Source organism: Oncorhynchus mykiss, unplaced genomic scaffold (genome assembly GCF_013265735.2).
Source record: "Oncorhynchus mykiss isolate Arlee unplaced genomic scaffold, USDA_OmykA_1.1 un_scaffold_295, whole genome shotgun sequence".
NCBI classification, from domain to species: Eukaryota; Metazoa; Chordata; class Actinopteri; order Salmoniformes; family Salmonidae; genus Oncorhynchus; species Oncorhynchus mykiss.
This window is the reverse complement of record NW_023493745.1, coordinates 35,001-50,000: the sequence shown is the minus strand read 5'-3', so window position 1 is coordinate 50,000 and position 15,000 is coordinate 35,001.

Here is a 15,000-nt window from a genome sequence, read left to right as displayed (position 1 = left end):
AAAACGTGCATCTGGTAACCCAAAACACGGTTCTCTATGCGGTTAGCGGTGTTCCCGAGATTCATGTCCGATAATGATGCACCCTACTACGGACCTTTTCAATGGGGGCCGGTCCGAATTATTTATGGAAGGTATGATTTTTTTTTTTTTTCAACACTTTTCCCCTCTTTTTCTCTCTCTGCCGGGGCCGGCCCTGGGTGCTTTATGGACGGTTTAAAACATGACTATGGATGCAAATGCTCATTTTCCTCCGTGCACCTGGTGATTGAAAACGTGCATCTGGTAACCCAAAAATTATAAAAGGGTTTTAAATACTTTTACCCGTCATTCTATTGATATAGCCCGCTAGGGGAGTGCCCCACTACGGCCCTCTCTCTGTCAGGGCCGTCCTTGGGTGCTTTTTACACACTTTAAGAAATCACGATGGATGCAGATTGCTATTAATCCTCCGTGCAACTGGTGATTGAAAACGTGCATCTGGTAACCCAAAATTTCAAATATGGTTCAAAATGAATTTAAAGGCACCCCTCTCATTGTTGCCCGCTATGGGAGCACCCCACTAAGGCCCTGTCTCGGTCGGGCCCGTCCTGAGTGCTTTATAGACACTTTAAGAAATCGCGATGGATGCAGATTGCTATTAATCCTCCGTGCAACTGGTGATTGAAAATGTGCAACTGGTGATTGAAAACGTGCACCTGGTCACCCAAAACACGGTTCTCTATGCGGTTAGCGGTGTTCCATCTATTCATGTCCGCTTATGGCGCACCCTACTACGGACCTTTAGCAATGGGGGCCGGCCCGAATTATTTATGGAAGGTCTGATGATGATTTTTTTTTTTTTTCACCATCTCTTTCTCTCTCTGCCGGGGCCGGCCAAGAGTGCTTTATGGACGGTTTAAAACATGACTATGGATGCAAATGCTCATTTTCCTCCGTGCACCTGGTGATTGAAAACGTGCATCTGGTAACCCAAAAATTATAAAAGGGTTTTAAATACTTTTACCCGTCATTCTATTGATATAGCCCGCTAGGGGAGTGCCCCACTACGGCCCTCTCTCTGTCAGGGCCGTCCTTGGGTGCTTTTTACACACTTTAAGAAATCACGATGGATGCAGATTGCTATTAATCCTCCGTGCAACTGGTGATTGAAAACGTGCATCTGGTAACCCAAAATTTCAAATATGGTTCAAAATGAATTTAAAGGCACCCCTCTCATTGTTGCCCGCTATGGGAGCACCCCACTAAGGCCCTGTCTCGGTCGGGCCCGTCCTGAGTGCTTTATAGACACTTTAAGAAATCGCGATGGATGCAGATTGCTATTAATCCTCCGTGCAACTGGTGATTGAAAATGTGCAACTGGTGATTGAAAACGTGCACCTGGTCACCCAAAACACGGTTCTCTATGCGGTTAGCGGTGTTCCATCTATTCATGTCCGCTTATGGCGCACCCTACTACGGACCTTTAGCAATGGGGGCCGGCCCGAATTATTTATGGAAGGTCTGATGATGATTTTTTTTTTTTTTTCACCATCTCTTTCTCTCTCTGCCGGGGCCGGCCAAGAGTGCTTTATGGACGGTTTAAAACATGACTATGGATGCAAATGCTCATTTTCCTCCGTGCACCTGGTGATTGAAAACGTGCATCTGGTAACCCAAAAATTATAAAAGGGTTTTAAATACTTTTACCCGTCATTCTATTGATATAGCCCGCTAGGGGAGTGCCCCACTACGGCCCTCTCTCTGTCAGGGCCGTCCTTGGGTGCTTTTTACACACTTTAAGAAATCACGATGGATGCAGATTGCTATTAATCCTCCGTGCAACTGGTGATTGAAAACGTGCATCTGGTAACCCAAAATTTCAAATATGGTTCAAAATGAATTTAAAGGCACCCCTCTCATTGTTGCCCGCTATGGGAGCACCCCACTAAGGCCCTGTCTCGGTCGGGCCCGTCCTGAGTGCTTTATAGACACTTTAAGAAATCGCGATGGATGCAGATTGCTATTAATCCTCCGTGCAACTGGTGATTGAAAATGTGCAACTGGTGATTGAAAACGTGCACCTGGTCACCCAAAACACGGTTCTCTATGCGGTTAGCGGTGTTCCATCTATTCATGTCCGCTTATGGCGCACCCTACTACGGACCTTTAGCAATGGGGGCCGGCCCGAATTATTTATGGAAGGTCTGATGATGATTTTTTTTTTTTTTTCACCATCTCTTTCTCTCTCTGCCGGGGCCGGCCAAGAGTGCTTTATGGACGGTTTAAAACATGACTATGGATGCAAATGCTCATTTTCCTCCGTGCACCTGGTGATTGAAAACGTGCATCTGGTAACCCAAAAATTATAAAAGGGTTTTAAATACTTTTACCCGTCATTCTATTGATATAGCCCGCTAGGGGAGTGCCCCACTACGGCCCTCTCTCTGTCAGGGCCGTCCTTGGGTGCTTTTTACACACTTTAAGAAATCACGATGGATGCAGATTGCTATTAATCCTCCGTGCAACTGGTGATTGAAAAACGTGCATCTGGTAACCCAAATTTCAATATGGTTCAAAATGAATTTAAGGCACCCCTCTCATTGTTGCCCGCTATGGGAGCACCCCACTAAGGCCCTGTCTCGGTCGGGCCCGTCCTGAGTGCTTTATAGACACTTTAAGAAATCGCGATGGATGCAGATTGCTATTAATCCTCCGTGCAACTGGTGATTGAAAATGTGCAACTGGTGATTGAAAACGTGCACCTGGTCACCCAAAACACGGTTTCTCTATGCGGTTAGCGGTGTTCCATCTATTCATGTCCGCTTATGGCGCACCCTACTACGGACCTTTAGCAATGGGGGCCGGCCCGAATTATTTATGGAAGGTCTGATGATGATTTTTTTTTTTTTTCACCATCTCTTTCTCTCTCTGCCGGGGCCGGCCAAGAGTGCTTTATGGACGGTTTAAAACATGACTATGGATGCAAATGCTCATTTTCCTCCGTGCAACCTGGTGATTGAAAACGTGCATCTGGTAACCCAAAAATTATAAAAGGGTTTTAAATACTTTTACCCGTCATTCTATTGATATAGCCCGCTAGGGGAGTGCCCCACTACGGCCCTCTCTCTGTCAGGGCCGTCCTTGGGTGCTTTTTACACACTTTAAGAAATCACGATGGATGCAGATTGCTATTAATCCTCCGTGCAACTGGTGATTGAAAACGTGCATCTGGTAACCCAAAATTTCAAATATGGTTCAAAATGAATTTAAAGGCACCCCTCTCATTGTTGCCCGCTATGGGAGCACCCCACTAAGGCCCTGTCTCGGTCGGGCCCGTCCTGAGTGCTTTATAGACACTTTAAGAAATCGCGATGGATGCAGATTGCTATTAATCCTCCGTGCAACTGGTGATTGAAAATGTGCAACTGGTGATTGAAAACGTGCACCTGGTCACCCAAAACACGGTTCTCTATGCGGTTAGCGGTGTTCCATCTATCATGTCCGCTTATGGCGCACCCTACTACGGACCTTTAGCAATGGGGGCCGGCCCGAATTATTTATGGAAGGTCTGATGATGATTTTTTTTTTTTTTCACCATCTCTTCTCTCTCTGCCGGGGCCGGCCAAGAGTGCTTTATGGACGGTTTAAACATGACTATGGATGCAAATGCTCATTTTCCTCCGTGCACCTGGTGATTGAAAACGTGCATCTGGTAACCCAAAAATTATAAAAAGGGTTTTAAATACTTTTACCCGTCATTCTATTGATATAGCCCGCTAGGGGAGTGCCCCACTACGGCCCTCTCTCTGTCAGGGCCGTCCTTGGGTGCTTTTTACACACTTAAGAAATCACGATGGATGCAGATTGCTATTAATCCTCCGTGCAACTGGTGATTGAAAACGTGCATCTGGTAACCCAAAATTTCAAATATGGTTCAAAATGAATTTAAAGGCACCCCTCTCATTGTTGCCCGCTATGGGAGCAACCCACTAAGGCCCTGTCTCGGTCGGGCCGTCCTGAGTGCTTTATAGACACTTTAAGAAATCGCGATGGATGCAGATTGCTATTAATCCTCCGTGCAACTGGTGATTGAAAATGTGCAACTGGTGATTGAAAACGTGCACCTGGTCACCCAAAACACGGTTCTCTATGCGGTTAGCGGTGTTCCATCTATTCATGTCCGCTTATGGCGCACCCTACTACGGACCTTTAGCAATGGGGGCCGGCCCGAATTATTTATGGAAGGTCTGATGATGATTTTTTTTTTTTTTCACCATCTCTTTCTCTCTCTGCCGGGGCCGGCCAAGAGTGCTTTATGGACGGTTTAAAACATGACTATGGATGCAAATGCTCATTTTCCTCCGTGCACCTGGTGATTGAAAACGTGCATCTGGTAACCCAAAAATTATAAAAGGGTTTTAAATACTTTTACCCGTCATTCTATTGATATAGCCCGCTAGGGGAGTGCCCCACTACGGCCCTCTCTCTGTCAGGGCCGTCCTTGGGTGCTTTTTACACACTTTAAGAAATCACGATGGATGCAGATTGCTATTAATCCTCCGGGCAACTGTGATTGAAAACGTGCATCTGGTAACCAAAATTTCAAATATGGTTCAAAATGAATTTTAAAGGCACCCCTCTCATTGTTGCCCGCTATGGGAGCACCCCACTAAGGCCCCTGTCTCGGTCGGGCCCGTCTGAGTGCTTTACGACACTTTAAGAAATCGCGATGGATGCAGATTGCTATTAATCCTCCGTGCAACTGGTGATTGAAAATGTGCAACTGGTGATTGAAAACGTGCACCTGGTCACCCAAAACACGGTTCTCTATGCGGTTAGCGGTGTTCCATCTATTCATGTCCGCTTATGGCGCACCCTACTACGGACCTTTAGCAATGGGGGCCGGCCCGAATTATTTATGGAAGGTCTGATGATGATTTTTTTTTTTTTTCACCATCTCTTTCTCTCTCTGCCGGGGCCGGCCAAGAGTGCTTTATGGACGGTTTAAAACATGACTATGGATGCAAATGCTCATTTTCCTCCGTGCACCTGGTGATTGAAAACGTGCATCTGGTAACCCAAAAATTATAAAAGGGTTTTAAATACTTTTACCCGTCATTCTATTGATATAGCCCGCTAGGGGAGTGCCCCACTACGGCCCTCTCTCTGTCAGGGCCGTCCTTGGGTGCTTTTTACACACTTTAAGAAATCACGATGGATGCAGATTGCTATTAATCCTCCGTGCAACTGGTGATTGAAAACGTGCATCTGGTAACCCAAAATTTCAAATATGGTTCAAAATGAATTTAAAGGCACCCCTCTCATTGTTGCCCGCTATGGGAGCACCCCACTAAGGCCCTGTCTCGGTCGGGCCCGTCCTGAGTGCTTTATAGACACTTTAAGAAATCGCGATGGATGCAGATTGCTATTAATCCTCCGTGCAACTGGTGATTGAAAATGTGCAACTGGTGATTGAAAACGTGCACCTGGTCACCCAAAACACGGTTCTCTATGCGGTTAGCGGTGTTCCATCTATTCATGTCCGCTTATGGCGCACCCTACTACGGACCTTTAGCAATGGGGGCCGGCCCGAATTATTTATGGAAGGTCTGATGATGATTTTTTTTTTTTTTCACCATCTCTTTCTCTCTCTGCCGGGGCCGGCCAAGAGTGCTTTATGGACGGTTTAAAACATGACTATGGATGCAAATGCTCATTTTCCTCCGTGCACCTGGTGATTGAAAACGTGCATCTGGTAACCCAAAAATTATAAAAGGGTTTTAAATACTTTTACCCGTCATTCTATTGATATAGCCCGCTAGGGGAGTGCCCCACTACGGCCCTCTCTCTGTCAGGGCCGTCCTTGGGTGCTTTTTACACACTTTAAGAAATCACGATGGATGCAGATTGCTATTAATCCTCCGTGCAACTGGTGATTGAAAACGTGCATCTGGTAACCCAAAATTTCAAATATGGTTCAAAATGAATTTAAAGGCACCCTCTCATTGTTGCCCGCTATGGGAGCACCCCACTAAGGCCCTGTCTCGGTCGGGCCCGTCCTGAGTGCTTTATAGACACTTTAAGAAATCGCGATGGATGCAGATTGCTATTAATCCTCCGTGCAACTGGTGATTGAAAATGTGCAACTGGTGATTGAAAACGTGCACCTGGTCACCCAAAACACGGTTCTCTATGCGGTTAGCGGTGTTCCATCTATTCATGTCCGCTTATGGCGCACCCTACTACGGACCTTTAGCAATGGGGGCCGGCCCGAATTATTTATGGAAGGTCTGATGATGATTTTTTTTTTTTTCACCATCTCTTTCTCTCTCTGCCGGGGCCGGCCAAGAGTGCTTTATGGACGGTTTAAAACATGACTATGGATGCAAATGCTCATTTTCCTCCGTGCACCTGGTGATTGAAAACGTGCATCTGGTAACCCAAAAATTATAAAAGGGTTTTAAATACTTTTACCCGTCATTCTATTGATATAGCCCGCTAGGGGAGTGCCCCACTACGGCCCTCTCTCTGTCAGGGCCGTCCTTGGGTGCTTTTTACACACTTTAAGAAATCACGATGGATGCAGATTGCTATTAATCCTCCGTGCAACTGGTGATTGAAAACGTGCATCTGGTAACCCAAAATTTCAAATATGGTTCAAAATGAATTTAAAGGCACCCCTCTCATTGTTGCCCGCTATGGGAGCACCCCACTAAGGCCCTGTCTCGGTCGGGCCCGTCCTGAGTGCTTTATAGACACTTTAAGAAATCGCGATGGATGCAGATTGCTATTAATCCTCCGTGCAACTGGTGATTGAAAATGTGCAACTGGTGATTGAAAACGTGCACCTGGTCACCCAAAACACGGTTCTCTATGCGGTTAGCGGTGTTCCATCTATTCATGTCCGCTTATGGCGCACCCTACTACGGACCTTTAGCAATGGGGGCCGGCCCGAATTATTTATGGAAGGTCTGATGATGATTTTTTTTTTTTTTCACCATCTCTTTCTCTCTCTGCCGGGGCCGGCCAAGAGTGCTTTATGGACGGTTTAAAACATGACTATGGATGCAAATGCTCATTTTCCTCCGTGCACCTGGTGATTGAAAACGTGCATCTGGTAACCCAAAAATTATAAAAGGGTTTTAAATACTTTTACCCGTCATTCTATTGATATAGCCCGCTAGGGGAGTGCCCCACTACGGCCCTCTCTCTGTCAGGGCCGTCCTTGGGTGCTTTTTACACACTTTAAGAAATCACGATGGATGCAGATTGCTATTAATCCTCCGTGCAACTGGTGATTGAAAACGTGCATCTGGTAACCCAAAATTTCAAATATGGTTCAAAATGAATTTAAAGGCACCCCTCTCATTGTTGCCCGCTATGGGAGCACCCCACTAAGGCCCTGTCTCGGTCGGGCCCGTCCTGAGTGCTTTATAGACACTTTAAGAAATCGCGATGGATGCAGATTGCTATTAATCCTCCGTGCAACTGGTGATTGAAAATGTGCAACTGGTGATTGAAAACGTGCACCTGGTCACCCAAAACACGGTTCTCTATGCGGTTAGCGGTGTTCCATCTATTCATGTCCGCTTATGGCGCACCCTACTACGGACCTTTAGCAATGGGGGCCGGCCCGAATTATTTATGGAAGGTCTGATGATGATTTTTTTTTTTTTTCACCATCTCTTTCTCTCTCTGCCGGGGCCGGCCAAGAGTGCTTTATGGACGGTTTAAAACATGACTATGGATGCAAATGCTCATTTTCCTCCGTGCACCTGGTGATTGAAAACGTGCATCTGGTAACCCAAAAATTATAAAAGGGTTTTAAATACTTTTACCCGTCATTCTATTGATATAGCCCGCTAGGGGAGTGCCCCACTACGGCCCTCTCTCTGTCAGGGCCGTCCTTGGGTGCTTTTTACACACTTTAAGAAATCACGATGGATGCAGATTGCTATTAATCCTCCGTGCAACTGGTGATTGAAAACGTGCATCTGGTAACCCAAAATTTCAAATATGGTTCAAAATGAATTTAAAGGCACCCCTCTCATTGTTGCCCGCTATGGGAGCACCCCACTAAGGCCCTGTCTCGGTCGGGCCCGTCCTGAGTGCTTTATAGACACTTTAAGAAATCGCGATGGATGCAGATTGCTATTAATCCTCCGTGCAACTGGTGATTGAAAATGTGCAACTGGTGATTGAAAACGTGCACCTGGTCACCCAAAACACGGTTCTCTATGCGGTTAGCGGTGTTCCATCTATTCATGTCCGCTTATGGCGCACCCTACTACGGACCTTTAGCAATGGGGGCCGGCCCGAATTATTTATGGAAGGTCTGATGATGATTTTTTTTTTTTTTCACCATCTCTTTCTCTCTCTGCCGGGGCCGGCCAAGAGTGCTTTATGGACGGTTTAAAACATGACTATGGATGCAAATGCTCATTTTCCTCCGTGCACCTGGTGATTGAAAACGTGCATCTGGTAACCCAAAAATTATAAAAGGGTTTTAAATACTTTTACCCGTCATTCTATTGATATAGCCCGCTAGGGGAGTGCCCCACTACGGCCCTCTCTCTGTCAGGGCCGTCCTTGGGTGCTTTTTACACACTTTAAGAAATCACGATGGATGCAGATTGCTATTAATCCTCCGTGCAACTGGTGATTGAAAACGTGCATCTGGTAACCCAAAATTTCAAATATGGTTCAAAATGAATTTAAAGGCACCCCTCTCATTGTTGCCCGCTATGGGAGCACCCCACTAAGGCCCTGTCTCGGTCGGGCCCGTCCTGAGTGCTTTATAGACACTTTAAGAAATCGCGATGGATGCAGATTGCTATTAATCCTCCGTGCAACTGGTGATTGAAAATGTGCAACTGGTGATTGAAAACGTGCACCTGGTCACCAAAACACGGTTCTCTATGCGGTTAGCGGTGTTCCATCTATTCATGTCCGCTTATGGCGCACCCTACTACGGACCTTTAGCAATGGGGGCCGGCCCGAATTATTTATGGAAGGTCTGATGATGATTTTTTTTTTTTTTCACCATCTCTTTCTCTCTCTGCCGGGGCCGGCCAAGAGTGCTTTATGGACGGTTTAAAACATGACTATGGATGCAAATGCTCATTTTCCTCCGTGCACCTGGTGATTGAAAACGTGCATCTGGTAACCCAAAAATTATAAAAGGGTTTTAAATACTTTTACCCGTCATTCTATTGATATAGCCCGCTAGGGGAGTGCCCCACTACGGCCCTCTCTCTGTCAGGGCCGTCCTTGGGTGCTTTTTACACACTTTAAGAAATCACGATGGATGCAGATTGCTATTAATCCTCCGTGCAACTGGTGATTGAAAACGTGCATCTGGTAACCCAAAATTTCAAATATGGTTCAAAATGAATTTAAAGGCACCCCTCTCATTGTTGCCCGCTATGGGAGCACCCCACTAAGGCCCTGTCTCGGTCGGGCCCGTCCTGAGTGCTTTATAGACACTTTAAGAAATCGCGATGGATGCAGATTGCTATTAATCCTCCGTGCAACTGGTGATTGAAAATGTGCAACTGGTGATTGAAAACGTGCACCTGGTCACCCAAAACACGGTTCTCTATGCGGTTAGCGGTGTTCCATCTATTCATGTCCGCTTATGGCGCACCCTACTACGGACCTTTAGCAATGGGGGCCGGCCCGAATTATTTATGGAAGGTCTGATGATGATTTTTTTTTTTTTCACCATCTCTTTCTCTCTCTGCCGGGGCCGGCCAAGAGTGCTTTATGGACGGTTTAAAACATGACTATGGATGCAAATGCTCATTTTCCTCCGTGCACCTGGTGATTGAAAACGTGCATCTGGTAACCCAAAAATTATAAAAGGGTTTTAAATACTTTTACCCGTCATTCTATTGATATAGCCCGCTAGGGGAGTGCCCCACTACGGCCCTCTCTCTGTCAGGGCCGTCCTTGGGTGCTTTTTACACACTTTAAGAAATCACGATGGATGCAGATTGCTATTAATCCTCCGTGCAACTGGTGATTGAAAACGTGCATCTGGTAACCCAAAATTTCAAATATGGTTCAAAATGAATTTAAAGGCACCCCTCTCATTGTTGCCCGCTATGGGAGCACCCCACTAAGGCCCTGTCTCGGTCGGGCCCGTCCTGAGTGCTTTATAGACACTTTAAGAAATCGCGATGGATGCAGATTGCTATTAATCCTCCGTGCAACTGGTGATTGAAAATGTGCAACTGGTGATTGAAAACGTGCACCTGGTCACCCAAAACACGGTTCTCTATGCGGTTAGCGGTGTTCCATCTATTCATGTCCGCTTATGGCGCACCCTACTACGGACCTTTAGCAATGGGGGCCGGCCCGAATTATTTATGGAAGGTCTGATGATGATTTTTTTTTTTTTTCACCATCTCTTTCTCTCTCTGCCGGGGCCGGCCAAGAGTGCTTTATGGACGGTTTAAAACATGACTATGGATGCAAATGCTCATTTTCCTCCGTGCACCTGGTGATTGAAAACGTGCATCTGGTAACCCAAAAATTATAAAAGGGTTTTAAATACTTTTACCCGTCATTCTATTGATATAGCCCGCTAGGGGAGTGCCCCACTACGGCCCTCTCTCTGTCAGGGCCGTCCTTGGGTGCTTTTTACACACTTTAAGAAATCACGATGGATGCAGATTGCTATTAATCCTCCGTGCAACTGGTGATTGAAAACGTGCATCTGGTAACCCAAAATTTCAAATATGGTTCAAAATGAATTTAAAGGCACCCCTCTCATTGTTGCCCGCTATGGGAGCACCCCACTAAGGCCCTGTCTCGGTCGGGCCCGTCCTGAGTGCTTTATAGACACTTTAAGAAATCGCGATGGATGCAGATTGCTATTAATCCTCCGTGCAACTGGTGATTGAAAATGTGCAACTGGTGATTGAAAACGTGCACCTGGTCACCCAAAACACGGTTCTCTATGCGGTTAGCGGTGTTCCATCTATTCATGTCCGCTTATGGCGCACCCTACTACGGACCTTTAGCAATGGGGGCCGGCCCGAATTATTTATGGAAGGTCTGATGATGATTTTTTTTTTTTTTCACCATCTCTTTCTCTCTCTGCCGGGGCCGGCCAAGAGTGCTTTATGGACGGTTTAAAACATGACTATGGATGCAAATGCTCATTTTCCTCCGTGCACCTGGTGATTGAAAACGTGCATCTGGTAACCCAAAAATTATAAAAGGGTTTTAAATACTTTTACCCGTCATTCTATTGATATAGCCCGCTAGGGGAGTGCCCCACTACGGCCCTCTCTCTGTCAGGGCCGTCCTTGGGTGCTTTTTACACACTTTAAGAAATCACGATGGATGCAGATTGCTATTAATCCTCCGTGCAACTGGTGATTGAAAACGTGCATCTGGTAACCCAAAATTTCAAATATGGTTCAAAATGAATTTAAAGGCACCCCTCTCATTGTTGCCCGCTATGGGAGCACCCCACTAAGGCCCTGTCTCGGTCGGGCCCGTCCTGAGTGCTTTATAGACACTTTAAGAAATCGCGATGGATGCAGATTGCTATTAATCCTCCGTGCAACTGGTGATTGAAAATGTGCAACTGGTGATTGAAAACGTGCACCTGGTCACCCAAAACACGGTTCTCTATGCGGTTAGCGGTGTTCCATCTATTCATGTCCGCTTATGGCGCACCCTACTACGGACCTTTAGCAATGGGGGCCGGCCCGAATTATTTATGGAAGGTCTGATGATGATTTTTTTTTTTTTCACCATCTCTTTCTCTCTCTGCCGGGGCCGGCCAAGAGTGCTTTATGGACGGTTTAAAACATGACTATGGATGCAAATGCTCATTTTCCTCCGTGCACCTGGTGATTGAAAACGTGCATCTGGTAACCCAAAAATTATAAAAGGGTTTTAAATACTTTTACCCGTCATTCTATTGATATAGCCCGCTAGGGGAGTGCCCCACTACGGCCCTCTCTCTGTCAGGGCCGTCCTTGGGTGCTTTTTACACACTTTAAGAAATCACGATGGATGCAGATTGCTATTAATCCTCCGTGCAACTGGTGATTGAAAACGTGCATCTGGTAACCCAAAATTTCAAATATGGTTCAAAATGAATTTAAAGGCACCCCTCTCATTGTTGCCCGCTATGGGAGCACCCCACTAAGGCCCTGTCTCGGTCGGGCCCGTCCTGAGTGCTTTATAGACACTTTAAGAAATCGCGATGGATGCAGATTGCTATTAATCCTCCGTGCAACTGGTGATTGAAAATGTGCAACTGGTGATTGAAAACGTGCACCTGGTCACCCAAAACACGGTTCTCTATGCGGTTAGCGGTGTTCCATCTATTCATGTCCGCTTATGGCGCACCCTACTACGGACCTTTAGCAATGGGGGCCGGCCCGAATTATTTATGGAAGGTCTGATGATGATTTTTTTTTTTTTTCACCATCTCTTTCTCTCTCTGCCGGGGCCGGCCAAGAGTGCTTTATGGACGGTTTAAAACATGACTATGGATGCAAATGCTCATTTTCCTCCGTGCACCTGGTGATTGAAAACGTGCATCTGGTAACCCAAAAATTATAAAAGGGTTTTAAATACTTTTACCCGTCATTCTATTGATATAGCCCGCTAGGGGAGTGCCCCACTACGGCCCTCTCTCTGTCAGGGCCGTCCTTGGGTGCTTTTTACACACTTTAAGAAATCACGATGGATGCAGATTGCTATTAATCCTCCGTGCAACTGGTGATTGAAAACGTGCATCTGGTAACCCAAAATTTCAAATATGGTTCAAAATGAATTTAAAGGCACCCCTCTCATTGTTGCCCGCTATGGGAGCACCCCACTAAGGCCCTGTCTCGGTCGGGCCCGTCCTGAGTGCTTTATAGACACTTTAAGAAATCGCGATGGATGCAGATTGCTATTAATCCTCCGTGCAACTGGTGATTGAAAATGTGCAACTGGTGATTGAAAACGTGCACCTGGTCACCCAAAACACGGTTCTCTATGCGGTTAGCGGTGTTCCATCTATTCATGTCCGCTTATGGCGCACCCTACTACGGACCTTTAGCAATGGGGGCCGGCCCGAATTATTTATGGAAGGTCTGATGATGATTTTTTTTTTTTTTCACCATCTCTTTCTCTCTCTGCCGGGGCCGGCCAAGAGTGCTTTATGGACGGTTTAAAACATGACTATGGATGCAAATGCTCATTTTCCTCCGTGCACCTGGTGATTGAAAACGTGCATCTGGTAACCCAAAAATTATAAAAGGGTTTTAAATACTTTTACCCGTCATTCTATTGATATAGCCCGCTAGGGGAGTGCCCCACTACGGCCCTCTCTCTGTCAGGGCCGTCCTTGGGTGCTTTTTACACACTTTAAGAAATCACGATGGATGCAGATTGCTATTAATCCTCCGTGCAACTGGTGATTGAAAACGTGCATCTGGTAACCCAAAAATTATAAAACGGTTTTAAATACTTTTACCGGTCATTCTATTGATATAGCCCGCTATGGGAGCACCCCACTAAGGCCCTGTCTCGGTCGGGGCCGTCCTTCAGTGCTTTATATACAGTTTCATATATTACGATGGATGCAGATTGTGATTGTTTTCCAAAAGACCCGTGTGCATCTGGTAACCCAAAAATTATAAAACTGTTTTAAATCATTTTACCGGTCATTCTATTGATATAGCCCGCTAGGGGAGTACCCTACTACGGCCCTCTCTCGGTCAGGCCCGTCCTTAGGTGCTTTATATACAGTTTAAGATATTACGATGGATGCAGATTGTGATTGTTTTCCAAAAGACCCGTGTGCATCTGGTAACCCAAAAATTAAAATATGGTTCAAAACCCGGGTAACACCACTCTATTTACGGACATGACAGTAGAGCTTACCCCCTGGAGCTATTGACCTCCAGGCTTGTAGGCCCTTACTCACCACCCGGGTATCACCCCTCTATTTCGGGGATGATACCAGCAGGGGACCCCCCCCACCTCCACAACCTCGCATACCAGGTGAACCAGGGCACCCACACTTAAGCACCCCTCCTCGGACATTAAAGCAGATAACCGCGCTGTTATGAACCGCGTGCACCTGGTCACCCAAATGGAACTTGTGCACCTGGTCACCCAAAAGGACCGGCGTGCACCTGGTCACCCAAAGGCCGGCGTGCACCTGGTCACCCAAAAGGACCATGTGCACCTGGTCACCCAAAGGCCGGCGTGCACCTGGTCACCCAAAAGGACCGTGTGCACCTGGTCACCCAAAGGCCGGCGTGCACCTGGTCACCCAAAGGACCATGTGCACCTGGTCACCCAAAAGGACCATGTGCACCTGGTCACCCAAAGGCCGGCGTGCACCTGGTCACCCAAAAGGACCATGTGCACCTGGTCACCCAAAGGCCGGCGTGCACCTGGTCACCCAAAGGACCATGTGCACCTGGTCACCCAAAAGGACCATGTGCACCTGGTCACCCAAAGGCCGGCGTGCACCTGGTCACCCAAAGGACCATGTGCACCTGGTCACCCAAAGGCCGGCGTGCACCTGGTCACCCAAAGGACCATGTGCACCTGGTCACCCAAAGGCCGGCGTGCACCTGGTCACCCAAAGGACCATGTGCACCTGGTCACCCAAAAGGACCATGTGCACCTGGTCACCCAAAGGCCGGCGTGCACCTGGTCACCCAAAGGACCATGTGCACCTGGTCACCCAAAGGCCGGCGTGCACCTGGTCACCCAAAGGACCATGTGCACCTGGTCACCCAAAGGCCGGCGTGCACCTGGTCACCCAAAGGACCATGTGCACCTGGTCACCCAAAAGGACCATGTGCACCTGGTCACCCAAAGGCCGGCGTGCACCTGGTCACCCAAAGGACCATGTGCACCTGGTCACCCAAAAGAACCGTGTGCACCTGGTCACCCAAAGGCCGGCGTGCACCTGGTCACCCAAAGGACCATGTGCACCTGGTCACCCAAAAGGACCATGTGCACCTGGTCACCCAAAGGCCGGCGTGCACC